Genomic DNA, 13912 nt, shown 5'->3' with positions numbered 1-13912 from the left:
AGAAACATGAAATCTAATCCCTCTGCTACTGAACTTCATTAGCTTCTCCTACTGCCTTTACACATCTCTATTTACATTAAGAAGGAAATCAGCCCTGAGTGCTCACTGGAAGGACAGATCGTGAAGCTGAGGCTCCAGTACTTTGGCCACCTCATGAGAAGAGAAGACTCCCTGGAGAAGACCCTGATGTTGGGAAAGATGGAGGGCACAAGGAGAAGGGGGCGACAGAGGACGAGATGGTTGGATAGTGTTTTCGAGGTTACCAGCATGAGTTTGAACAAACTGCGGGAGGCAGTGGAGGACAGAGGTGCCTGGCGTTCTCTGGTCCATGGGGTCACGAAGAGTCGGACACGACTAAACGACTAAACAACAACAACAACAACAACAATTTACATTAAGAAAAGAGCAAACAACTTTTCTGGAGCAAATCAACCTTGAACAATCTAAGGAGAACGAATGACAAATTATACAAGGATAGGGAATTGAATCCAGATATTCAGTTTTATATCTGCTACACACTAACCAATGAATGGTGTCAGTATCACAAAGAGTGAATGCTGCTGTTCCCATCATGGCAGTTTTGCTTGCTGTGCTGATCATGATCTACAGCACTGGTCCTCAACTGATGGGTTGGGACTCACTACTGGGACAAAGGTGATCAAACCAGCAGCATTACCATCATAAAAATATAAAGGGCGGGAAGGTCCCCAAGTGCATATTTTGGTTAAAGGTGGGTCCTAGGTCTTGAAAAGCTAAAGAATCTAGAGTGGGAACAGGCTGTTCTTCCCAAAGCATCATCATTTTTGCAATCTTTCAATGGTGTGACCCTGACTCTGATGGAAAAGCCCAATGTATATTCATCACCCCACCATGAAAACAGAAAAATCAAGTGCCACCTGGCTCTCCTGAGTTTGCCTGCACAATCCGCAAGTAGTGAGGGGAAAGTAGTTATAGTCAGCATCATACTTTATTTAAAAAAAACAACGAGTCAGGAATTCTAACTCCTGCACCAATAAAGTATCATGTTCTAGGTCAATACCTCCTGAATACTGAATCCTTTTGAGGACACTTACTTCTTCTTTCCCATCCTTTCCAACATTACTAAGCAGTTGGAAGAAGCTAGGACAAAGGATGAAAAAGGAGCTGTGAATGGAGGGGAGCACTTTCCTCATCCTTTGGACCCCCTGGGAAACCTAACAAACCTGCTGTACCTGGAACTGGGTGTGGAGAGGGCAGCTGAATGATTAATTTCTATACCACATAATATATTAAAAATATCTCTAAGGGGTGTACAAAAAAGAAGCATCAGCAGCCAATAATCAAAAACTCAAAATAACATTGGTGTAAAAGGAGCCAGCTATGGAATTTCTGTAAAGCCACCTCTTTTAAAGATGCTGAACACTTCTAGAAAAAAGCTGGTCTTGCTTATATTAGACAGATGACACAGCAATAAAACAGGAATGGGTTTCCAGAAGGTTTATTCAAGGAAGCTTTATCCAAGAGTGCATTTAAATGGGCATGAGGCCACTAGCTAAGTAACATGGGCAGTAGCTTCAGTATGCCATGCCTCTATTATGATGAATCTCAGAGATTTAGTTAAATAAAGGAGCCAGCAGTTATTTCAAAATAGAGTTATGTTTTTACTAAAGGACAGCTTTAAAAGAATTTTCAGCAACACTGAGGAAACATGTTCATTGACTTTAGGATGGGTTCTGATAATTATGTTGATCCTAGGGTATACAGTGGTTCCTCTGGATGTGAACGGGATCCATTCCGGAGCCCCATTCGCATCCTGAAGTGAACGCAACCCGCATGTGCGCAGGTCACGATTTGCCACTTCCGCGCATGCGGGTGACGTCATTTTGAGCATCTGCGCATGCGGCGAAACCCGGAAGTAACGTGTTCCGTTACTTCCGGGTCACCGCGGAGCACAACTGTCAAATTTGAACATGTGTAGTCACAGTCTAGGATACAATTATGTGGGTGCTTTCTTCTAAAATCAACGGTGGTTAGCTACACAATTCTGTGCAGGATGCATCTCCAGACATTTTCTCTAACTCTAGTAGTCTATATAACACATTGATTTCTCAGCATATAAAGAATGGTTCCACTACCTTCACAAAGCAATAGAAGCCCACAAGCAAGCAAAGTTCCTAGATCCGGCATGTTCAAAGTCTGTTTCGGGGGCCTAATCTGCTTGCCGGTCAGTTTAATCCAGCCCCTGTGGCAGTTCATTTCCTGGGGTAAAATCCTTAAAAAACCTCCACAACTTCAGTTCTAAGAAAAAGTCAACAACTTTGGGGTAAACTCATAAAAAAGCTCAACTACTTCAAAGGTCAACAACTTTGGTCGGCCCTCACGGGCTTTCACTTCATCAAATCTGGCCCTCTTTGAAAAAAGTTTGGACAACATTGTAGATGAATTGTCTTGGGTGAGTCTAAGCATCTCACAATGAAACAAAGTCCTGATTCAGCCTTGCTTCCAGTGATGGATGGTGGCAAAAGGAAAGTGTGTGTGTGTGTGTGTGTGTGTAGTAAGTAAGTAAGTATACTACCCTATACACATGGAAATAATGCAGAATACCAGCCTTTATTTCCTGTTTCTTCAGAGACAACAAATGTTTGATCAATATATTAAAATACACACATCCACACACACCTATATAGGAACTCATTTCCAACAGGAACTCTTGCATAAAATGTTAAGTGTTTTCCCCTCACCCTCCCCTCCAACAGTGGACCAAACATTATGGGTGCCTTGGGCCACAAATATTCATAAGCTTGAGATTCAATTGGATGGACACTATGTGCTATATTTGGGTCTCAATATCTGAAACAAAAAAAAAGTTAGTGTAAAGTATTTTAACTTCTTGATTCCTTGATTAAATATTGCCACATATTATACCTGGCCCCGATCTAGTATCAGACATGAAGTCCCCAGAGGGTGAACCAGACACCCCAGGGGTCAAGGACCTTGAGGAGATAGCAGAGTTCACTGGAACCAGTGCTGAACAGTGTTTGAAACTGGGGTAGAAAAGCTAGGAGCCAAATGGCTTCTGGAACCTGGGTTGTAGGAGCCAAAACAGAATGTCTAGTTGCCATGGGTGGGGCAACATTTTTAATTTATTATTCTGATATGCATGAATTAATAAGCAATTCACGTAAGTGACACATTTTATCACATTTTAGCAGAAATTGTTAATGCATGTTTAAGTTGGTGTTGACAATAAAAATATTAGTGCCATACTTCAGTTTTCAAAACACTCTACTCTTTATTGTTCGACTTCTTAACATATTGTCTGTCCTTAACATATGCTTTAAGGCTTCAAAGTATGTACATTTCAGTAATCCCTGAGTGTCAGTAGGGCACAAAAAATGGAACCCAGACTTTTTAAGGTGCTCGCAAATGGAGAATCTTTAGGCGCAAAATGCGCCTGGTGCCCTGCGTGCCGAAGACGTCCCTAAATAGCCTTCTGGGGAGAGAGCTGATGAAGAATCCTTGGAGAAGAGGAGCAGAACCACCCTCCAGTCCTCAGGAACACTAGCACCCAAGTTCAGGCTGAAGAGCAATGACGTGCATAGCATGTCTCTGTTGCTCCAGAGTCACTGCACAGCCCATAAGTAAGCAATCCTTGAAACATTTCCATCACCAGCAGCTGTGGTCAGAGTGGGGTCTAGGAACCAGAGCATATAAGGTTTCCCTTCTTGAGTTTTCCAGTTTCTGGGAACACCACAGGTCTCTGACTCTTTGTTCCCGATTCTAATGCCCCCTTCCTTGCTGTGTTGTACCTTCCCTGAACTCTCTGTGATACTGACCTTGGGTAGCTGCCTGATCTTGCCTCTGGGTCATGTTTTGGACCTAGACAAATTATCCATGTCTGATCTTGGACTGTGCTGTGGCCCTCAGCCTGCCTTCATTGGGGGGTGTTTTGGTAAGAGTCATAAACTTCCGGGTACAAACGGTACCTATAGCAGCACATCAGGTAATGTATGCATTTTTATTCTCAAATAGCATTTTTAATACATTTTTTAAAATTATTTTGCTACCCCATTTTCCTACCCTATTTCAACTCCTATAAAGCTGATGCATCTGGCAAAAGGATCATGTCCACAGTTTGAAACAACCTCAATTTTACTAATGACGTACTTACAGTAACTAATGTATGTCCAAAGTCTATATACCTTCATCAAAAATTAACACTGATCTTTACTCAGTACGCTATCCTAAGGATGAGTAACCTAGTTTACAGATCATTAGCAATATATAAAAAAATATGAAAGTATGAAATGGCACTTTTAAAAGAGAAAACTTTGCCACATTATCTTCCTCAGACTTGGGCTTGCCTAACTTGCAACGAATTTCCCACTTGTTTTAATGACTGTAGACTCCACTACATATATTTGTGTCTTGGAATGGTAACAGCCATTTGCAAATTCTTCCTCTAGAAAATGTAATACAGACCGGTTTCCTCTACTGGTGTTGCAAGTTCACTTTATTTGGAAAATATTTAACAGCTGCCCTGTGCTTTGCCCCTCATAGACAAGGATTTTCATGGGCAATAATTAGAGATCCAAAGGTTTGTTTGTGAAACAGAAAATTTGTGTGTATTTCTGTAACTGGAAATGAAAATAAAATACAAAGTAAAGAGAAACTTCAAATTAATTCAGTTTCTGAAAATATTTGCTTTTTAATCTTTATCACCAATTCTTTAGTAATAATCAAAGAGCCATTTAACTTGGCAGAATGGGTCACAGCTACACATAATTTCATTCAACACTGGAAAAAATACTTAATGCTTGGATGCTAGGACTACCCTATAAAACCACTACCCATGTACATAGTTAAATATATTATTCAGTTTCCTCAATGTCAGCACCATATTTTTAGGAGACCAGGAAGGCAGGTACTTGGGATTCTGCCAGCACTCTTCACTTCCTTATTTACTGGAGGTCTTTAAATGCTTTTCCAGTACATACAGAGGTGTAACTATTCTTCACAAAACAGAAACTGTAAATTTATTACTTTGTAGGGTTATATTTCAGAAAACTCAAATTTTGAGCAAAACCCAGCATGTGCTTAAATATATCTGAGCAGAGTAGCCAGTTCTAGGATCTGGGCAGGAAAGCGCACATTTTGTATGGGTCTTTAAGCAGAGGGAGGGGAGTGTCTTGGCGTCTGCGCCTCTGGAGAAATGGGGACTAGAGGCCTCAGAGCTTGGGCAGACTTACAGTCCCCAGGGGTCTCACCTGCCTCTGTCACAACCCGAGAGAGGGAGAAAGAGATTGGGGAGACGACCCTGGAGACGAGTGGAGAGGCGACCGTGTGAGGTGCAGGACAGCATGGGCAGGATGCTACCGCTGCAGTAAGGGTTTATACTGAGTTGTAGATAGCAGCCTGGTCTATTGCTTTCATTTTATGGATCAATGGCCTCATTGGAAAGTAAAATTCATGTTAAATTGCTGTTTTAGGGGTTGTTTTTCATCGTCTGGAACGGATTAATCCATTTTCCATTACTTTCTGTGGCAAAGCACGCCTTGGTTTAAGAAAGCTTTGGTTTAAGAATGGACTTCCGGAATGGATTAAGTTCGTGAACCAAGGTACCACTGTATTTTCGATTGCAGTCCCACTCTTCCAAATATAAACACAAGCCAAGGAAGCATTTATCCATCTCATCTCATCTTCCACTATTAACAGATAATCTCTGCAGCAGGTGGGACAGGACTTGGCTAGTAGGCATGCTGGGCTGGCTTCACTAAAGACTTTTTAGTACAGAGAGCAAAGGGGAAACTATAATTGTGGGAAGTGCATGTAACCCCCCCCCCTCCACTCTATGGCTCGAGGAAGAGGCAGCCATTGCCTCTATTCAGGAAAGACTGTCCAAGTGCAGGGATGGCCAGCTGGCAGACAGACTACAATCCTCTCTAAACAAGAGTTTTGAAAGGAAACATATCTGAAAAAATTGTGAATACTAATTACAGAAACTTTAAAAAATATACTTGAAATATACTCTAAAGTATTTGAATTAACTTTTAATCTACCTTAAAATAAATATTTTGCTATTTAATAGATATTGCAGTTGCTTCAGTGATTTCAGAAACAGAACCTCAACATGCTGTAAAATCACTTGACACTGTAAACTGGAAGAAAGGAATTCAGTCTCTTTCCAAGCTACCTTTTATTGCCATGTCAAAATCTTAACTTTTTTTTTTGAAAAAGGAAAAAAAAAAAAGATCACATACCATGATATTTATTTAAATACTATATTTTGTGAAAGGAGGAGTCCGATACACACATCTGTGCCTAATAAGTAAAATAATGTTCTAGATTATTTTACAAGCAAGAGGGGAGCTTCAGCTGACAAAGTGAATTGGCCCTAGTGACAAAACATGCATGTTTTGCAGCTTGGGAGCTCAGCAGCCAAGCAAAGAGGCCAGGGCAGACCACTCTCACCCTTCTATTTTAACCAGGCTCCCAAGTAAACAACAAGTATGCAAGAATAAAGCCAGTAAAGGTGTGAGGGATATCCAGAGTACTGCACAGCACACCACCTAACAAACCTATTTGCCTACCAGACAGGAGTCTGCCCAAAGCAATGAGCTTCTAGTTCTCAGGAAATATATTTGTTCTCTAGAGGCCAAGGTGGCTGACCTGGAAAAGCTCAGAAAGGTTGGTGGATGAAGCTTTCAAGGATATGATAGCGGCATCTCACACCTGGGGTGACAGCTCCTCCATTGTCATGAAAAACCAGAGTCTCAAGGAAGAAGGGAATCACTCTAAGAAAGAGGAAAATGATCCCTTAGAAGAGACCCAATCCTTGGGGGCTGAGCAATGTCCTCTCACCAAGGATACTAACTGGGGTAGGGGTGTTAGAAGCAGCATTCAAAATTCACAAGACGCCAGATACATTGTGCACCTACAGTCGCCAAAATGGAATGTCTAGCTGCCATTCTGGGGTAACATGGCACGAAAATCATTCAATAGGACTTTTTGGTTCCTGAAATTCAGTCTGATCGTGCAGATAAAATACCACAGATGGAATTCTAAAGGATGTGTTGTTAGCGTGTGAAAACAAGCAAGATCCAAGGATCCCCAGGCATGCACCTCCAGATGGTGAGTACATCAGGTGCCATCCTGGTGCCCAGGCATTTTCACTTGGTTGCAAGTGGCCAATAGTCAGGTGCAAAATTTACATGGTGAATTCCACACACAGCCTCTAAGGGATAAGAGTGAAAACATTTATGATTATCAAAGACAGGGAAGGGGTAGAACTAGGCATTGAAAGTGCAGGGCACATGATAGCAATTCAAAAGGGCCAAGGGGCCATATAACAAAATTCACACATCAAACACATTTGAAGGCACACAGTCTTCAATAAGTGTTTCTATGCTAATGCTGAAGCCTCTATGTCAAGAGGGTTAAGGTGCCATGCTTGGTCTTAAACCAGAGTATAGATATAGTGGCTGGAATGGAAAATGCCAGTGGGACATTATTATCTCTGAATACAAACTATATGAAGAACAGAGGAAATAACACTGGTGGTGGAAGTACTGCATACATCAAAGAGGTCAGAGGAGTCCAGCAAACTAGAAATAGGAAAAGGAGAAGACTCTTCTACAGAAATCACTATGGGCAGTAGTATTAGCCTCTGACAGTAATTCACTATTGGAGTCATACTGTCACGATCCTGACCAAAATCCCCAGGGTGACCTTGATATAGATAATGAAATCAGGGATACATCCAAAGGATGCTTTAATGAGTGACTTCTATTACTCTCACAAATATTGGGTAAATATGTGTTTCACTCAGAGATAGGTACCCTAAAAGAATATGCCTAGAAGATTATAAAACTGACCAGAAGTACCATGACTCCCAAGACCTGGTACGAGACATGTCATTGAACACACAAGGAACAGTGACCATAATGCCATCAAATTCAACATATGTAAATTAACAATTCTGAAGGAAGTCTTAAACAGCAAGATTTGACTTCAAAAGGAGAAATTCCAGAAAAATGAGGGAAGTGATAAGAAAGTTGAAAGAGAAAAGCGGAAAAGACAAATATATTCAGAATGCTTGGAGTTTTTTGAAAACCACAATAACAGAAGCTCAGTTTGAATATATAGGAAAGGTACCCCCAGGGTTAAAAGGATGCAAGAAGCTTCAGAAAATGGATATCTCATACAAAGGAGAACAAAAAGGAACTCAAATCTTTGGCAAAATAAATGCCAGCAGGCAATGAGGGAAGTAAAAACAATGGTTTTTGAAGAGTACATTGCTAAACGTTAAGAAAAAAATTATGATCAAGAAAATTATGATTGGAAAGTAACATGCTAGAAGCAAAAAACCTGACTAGAGAAGCAGTTGGACCTCTGGGCAACAAGGGAGTCAAAGGTGTGCTAAAGGGGGGGGGGGGACTGCCGAGAAGCAAAATTATTAGCATTTGTCCACAGTGGCAGGTATAAAGCAGACTCCTGTGCCTTAACTAACTTCCTGAGGAAAGGAGTGTGAGAACTGAGGCAAAAAATAGTGATAAGAAATGAAGTTATAGGCCTTACTGATGAATTAAAAACCAACAAACTGATAGGTTTAGAGAGTTCTTAACTCAAATATGAAATTGCTGATCTTCTAACAAAAAAATGTAACTTGTCACTAATATCACCCTCTGTATCTGAGGACTGGAAAGCAGCCAATGTAGTACTGATTTTTAAAAAGGGATCCCAGAAGGAATCCAGGAAATGACCAGCTGGCTTGTTCCAACATCTTTTGGGGAAACTGGTTGAAAACATTATTAAGGATAGAATTAAGGACTGGAATAACATACTTGCACCAGCTCCTCATCCTGCAACCTAGTTGTTCACTGGACTGCCCTGTGTTTGACCTTGGACTGTTCCTGGACCTTGCCTTTTGCACTGCCCCAAGGATTTGACTTCAGACCACGACCAGAAGCAGCCCACCAATAATTAACATCTCATCCTCCACCCCTGCTGGCCAACGCCCCTACTTTACACCTTCCATGGGCAGCAGCCTGGATGCCAAGATCAAGGTGCAACTCATCTAGGCTGCCAGAACCCTGCTGAGGCACCCTCACTGCCTTTCTTGTGGCCCATCCCTCCTTCATCGTAGACTCAGCTGGCTGCCCTACTTGCTCCCCTCAGCAGCCGCACCAGCCTCCTCTGCCACCACATCAGCCAAGGAGCAACTGACGAAACTGGAGCAACTGTTGGTGGATGAGCTTGTAGCACAGTAAGATAATCCTGAGTGTGGCAGTACTGCTGGACCTCCTGGTCAGCCTCTACACTGAGTGCAGCCGTAACTCCCTACTCCAGAGGGACAGGCTCATCTCAGACTTCCTTGTTTCTGAATGGAGCTCCTGATTATTAAGAGCAATAGGGGCAAGTTCCTCATCAACAGTGCATAGACATGCTACCTAGAGTCAACATCCACATTACCACTTATAGGCCTCCAACCCCCCCAGTCTCCACCATGGCCCACTACCCAAGGACCCCAACCAGTGCAACGTCTGGCTGAACTGGCCTAACAACAGGCATGATATGTATTTCAATGAACTGAACAGAGTGAAAGATTATGAGTTATGGGGGCATGGAGTGTGTGTGTATAAACTTAAGAGTGCTTAGCTTATTTTTGTAGTTGTTGCTTTTTTGTTAATGTTAATATTGTTTTATGCTGTATTGATTTGTTTATCATATAATATGACTTTTGATGTGTGTTTAGCTTATTTTTTAGTTGTTAAGTGTTTTATAGATTATCACTGTTTTGTTGCTGATTTGTTAATTATTTTATATGATTTATGCTATATTTTTAATGTTCTATTATGTTTTGCTATGTTACTGTTATTTATTGTTTGTAAGCCACTTTGAGATTCACTTGAATGAAAATTGGCATAGAAATACAATAAATCAAATCAATCAATTACCGAGAATATAGAAGAACAAGTTCTACTAGGGTAGAATGAGCATGGCTTCCACCAAGGTAAGTCCTGCTTAACAAACATTTTGCAGTTCTTTAAAAATGCCAGCAAGCATATAGATAAAGGTGAATCAGTTGCTTTGTGTGCCTAGAATTTGAAAATGCTTTCAACAAAGCACCTCACTAAAGACTCCTAATTAACCTTAGCAGTCATGGCATAAGAGGAGATGTCATCTTATGAATATCTGGTTAAGGAACAGGAAGCAGAGAACAGGAATAAATGGACAGTTCTTACAAGGGAGGGATGTAAAAAGCTAAGCCCTAAGAATTGGCATTGGGTCCTGTGCTTTTGAACTTTTTCATAAATGACCCAGAGTTAGGTGTGATCAATGTGGTAGTCAGGTTTGCCCATAACACCAAATTGTTCAGGATAGTAAAAAACAAGCAAGGATTGAAAGCAGTTTAAAAAAACATCTCTCCAAACTGAGTGAATGGGCATTAAAACTGCAACTCAATGTAAGCACGTGTAAAGTGATGATAATTAGGTTAAAAAAAAAAGGCATCTAAGCAGCGACATGATGAAGATGTTAAAAAAAAAAAAAGTATGCAGTTGACACACTTCTATTCCTCTCTTTTAATACCAGAACCCAGGATCAAGGCCATCCAATTAAGCTAAATGTCGGACAGATCAAAAGTGATTATTTCTCTACACAGCACAAAGTTAAGCTATAGAGCTCACTGCCATGAGATCTAGTAACAGCCTCCAACTTGGATTTTAAAATAGATTTGGGACAAATTCATGGCTTATAAGACTATCAATGGCTACTGGACATGGTGGTGATACTGTCAGAGGAAGTATGCTTCTGAACACCAGTTGCTGCGATTCACAAGTGTGCAGAACGCAGTTGTACTCAGGTCCTGCTTGTGGACTTCCCATAGGCATCTGGTTGGCCACCATGAGAACAAAATACTAGATTAGATAGGCCTTTGATCTGACATAGCAGGGATCTTCTTACATTCATATTAACACCAAATACCAACTTATGGTAAGACTCAACTGGAAGTTAAGCATAAATAAAACTCTTCATCTTTAAGGACATAGCACCTTTTGTGACCCTTTATAAAGATGCACACGTCTACTATCTGGCACCTCAGCCTCAGTGCTCTGTATATGAGAATATTACATATGTATAGAATCCCCATTACATAAACTTTGGCAGGGGAGCAAAAAGTCACTTTCTATCCTTAAAATTTCTTGTAAAAACTGAAGCAAAGATAAAATGATACTAAAGTCTAGTTGTGTAATAACCATCTGATAGGTGACTATCATTAGTCAAAACCAGAGATGAAACAAAGCACTCAATTTCCTTTTAAGTAAATATTTTTAGCTGCTATGTCCATTCTTTCACAACTTTCGCTAAAGTTGCTGCTATACTATAACACTGTAAGAGCAGACATTAGCAAAACTCCATAAATATATATGAATTATCAATATGAATTCTCATGATAAAGTCATAAAAAAACTGCAACATTTTAATCAGACAGCCACAGTAATATACTAAGTTACCCTCCTAAGCATAACTTCATGAAAAAACTACTAGATCTACTGAAACACAAGGTGATATTCAGCTAACTGATTCATGGAGAGGATACACTGAAATAAGTGAACTTAAATTACTTAAGTCCATCGATCCTGATGAGTCTATTACAGGTATGACTTAGCTGGATATCAGCTATTGCTTTCAAGCTTTTCTAAAGCCAAACAGTTCAAACAATTATATGAATACAAACCTTACTATATATAATTTTCAAAATATCAGCAAATATTTCTCAAACCTTGCTCAAATTTGATTTAAACAGTGAAGTATGATATCACAAACCAAACAGCGAATAAAGACTTTTGGCCTCATTTAAAAGAGATACAGTTGACAAACTTATCTTTCTTTACATTAGATATTCTCTTTAAAAATAGTTTTTTCTATTTTTTAGGTGATGAACAACATTAAATGAAAACGAAACAACTTACACCAGATGCTCTCATGCACTGTGGTGCTTGTTAGTGACATGGTCGCTGTGGCTAGTATACTGCACAGCTGATTAAGTTTCATTTACACATTTTATTATCTTTAGCAGGCATATACAAAACCACTATATGGTATACAGTTATTAAATTCATATGAAAGGAACAGAGAAACTTCTTTTAGTTGATTGTAGCATCAAATACCTGAATCGTGAACAGTTAGTAATATTAACTGTGTTTGCTTGTAACTCTGTGGTTATTATAACTAATAAGTACACATTTAAAACATATCCACCTTTTCTGATTCCTGCAACTTGCCATGAAATTCTATAACCTCACCTTCCATAAATGGAATATAGGTTGTCTTTATTTAAAAATTAACAAAGCTTTTGTCTGAGTTCAGTAGGTTTAGTATCAATTTATAGCTAACATTTTCAATAGTATCTATTAAAGCAGAGCTACTGCAAGGACTGGGGGAGTTATACAGGCAGGTATTTATTTGAGTTGAAGGACTTTCAACTAGCTGTGTTGAAAATATAATGAATGAAAATAAGTATGTTTTTTATTTTGCATTATGATAACTAAATCACATAAAATTTATGTAAAACATACATTGCTAGATACTAGCAGTACATAATTATATGTGGCTCTCTTTAACATTAAATGCAGCCGGTACAGACCTGTTATGTAAGTCTTGGGTAATTTTCCTAATCAACAAAACTGAGACTAGGATCCAAAGCAAAGTGCATCTAATTCTAGGTACTCAAAGGGGCTTTCAAGTTGTGTTTCTCAACAACAGTCTCCTACCTCATTGCCAATGTCACATAAGAAAGCCTGGCTGAATTGAGAGAACTGTAGAAAGCAGTTTGTGATACCACATGGTGGCCAGCTGTTTGGATAAAGAAAAGTATAAAAATCTTACTTAATGTGTGCAAGCCATTCAGCATGACTAGTCATTTTAAGGAGCCTGACAATTTCTAGTTTTTGTACAAATTTTCAACATCTGAGGACAAATAGCAAAATAATTTATTTGGTTTTGTATCCATAGCATGTTACCATGGAAGACTTGTACTTCTTTCTGGATTATTTATGGACTTCCATGCTTAATAATGCTAAACATAATCCGCCCAAAGTTAATAACTTTTCAATTCTGTTGATATTGATGGAAGAAAGTCAAATGCTTGTTTAGTAATTCCACAAATTCAAATGGATTTAGAAGGGCTTAACTTTGAAAAGGCTGTGGTCGCTTCCTTTTTAAAAAATAAAAATAAATCCACACCATCCTGCAGTGATCCTGAGCTACATTTTCACCTTTGCAGGACTCACATGCAAGTTCCTTAGTGTAATACATTTATTCTCCTACACTGCTGTATAACCGTTTTTCCTCCTCTAAAAGGGAGCTTTGTTAATTTCATTTCTGCAGAAAATTGATCAAGGGTTTTTTAGGGCGAAAGGGTCAGGAGACATAATACACTACGTACAAGAGCAGTGGAGTGCACAGACTGAAATGTGTGTGTTTGTGTATTAAAAGGGAAGCTTGCTGAAATGGTTGGGGTGGGCTGGGGTAGGGCAGCTTTGAGCCAATTTTCTGTTGATGCTGCTGCCAAACACCCAGTCACTAAAGCCTGCTTTTAAGGCGGCTTAGAAAAAAAGCACAACATGACACAAGAAAGAGTGGGGATTGCATGGCTTGTCATTACTGAAAGAGTAAAACAAACACTGGCTAACCCAGGATATAAACCTTTTCACACTTGATGCTTCATTGTAAAGGATTTTTACATTTAAGCCCAAAAGCTCTATATACAATGCTATCCACACTGCAGAGTCATGTTGAAAATACCCTTGAGGAAAACATAGCCACAACAAATTCTGTGCATCCTTTATAGCTTACAGTGTTGTTTCCATCCAACACTGCTTAGCAGTGATGTGACAGAATGTACTGATTTGTCTCCATACTGCAGGGT

General features: G+C 39.7%; 1 protein-coding gene across 8 annotated transcripts in view; it reads right to left on the bottom strand.

Moving 5' to 3' along the window:
- The window catches only part of MYO9A (myosin IXA), a 137459-nt gene that overhangs the window by 122252 nt on the left and 1295 nt on the right, over positions 1–13912 (bottom strand). Inside the window, exon 2 of one of the 8 annotated variants that reach the window (XM_080980211.1) lies at positions 12756–12837. The exons of the other annotated variants lie outside the window; for them this stretch is intronic. The gene's annotated coding sequence lies outside the window, so the exon portion shown is untranslated. The remainder of the gene's footprint in view (positions 1–12755; positions 12838–13912) is intronic. 8 annotated transcript variants of the gene reach the window in all.

This window comes from Podarcis pityusensis (assembly GCF_964106645.2).
Source record: "Podarcis pityusensis genome assembly, chromosome: 14".
Taxonomy (NCBI): Eukaryota; Metazoa; Chordata; class Lepidosauria; order Squamata; family Lacertidae; genus Podarcis; species Podarcis pityusensis.
The sequence above is the reverse complement of the archived record's forward strand: the minus strand, read 5'-3'. Positions and strand labels throughout refer to the sequence as shown.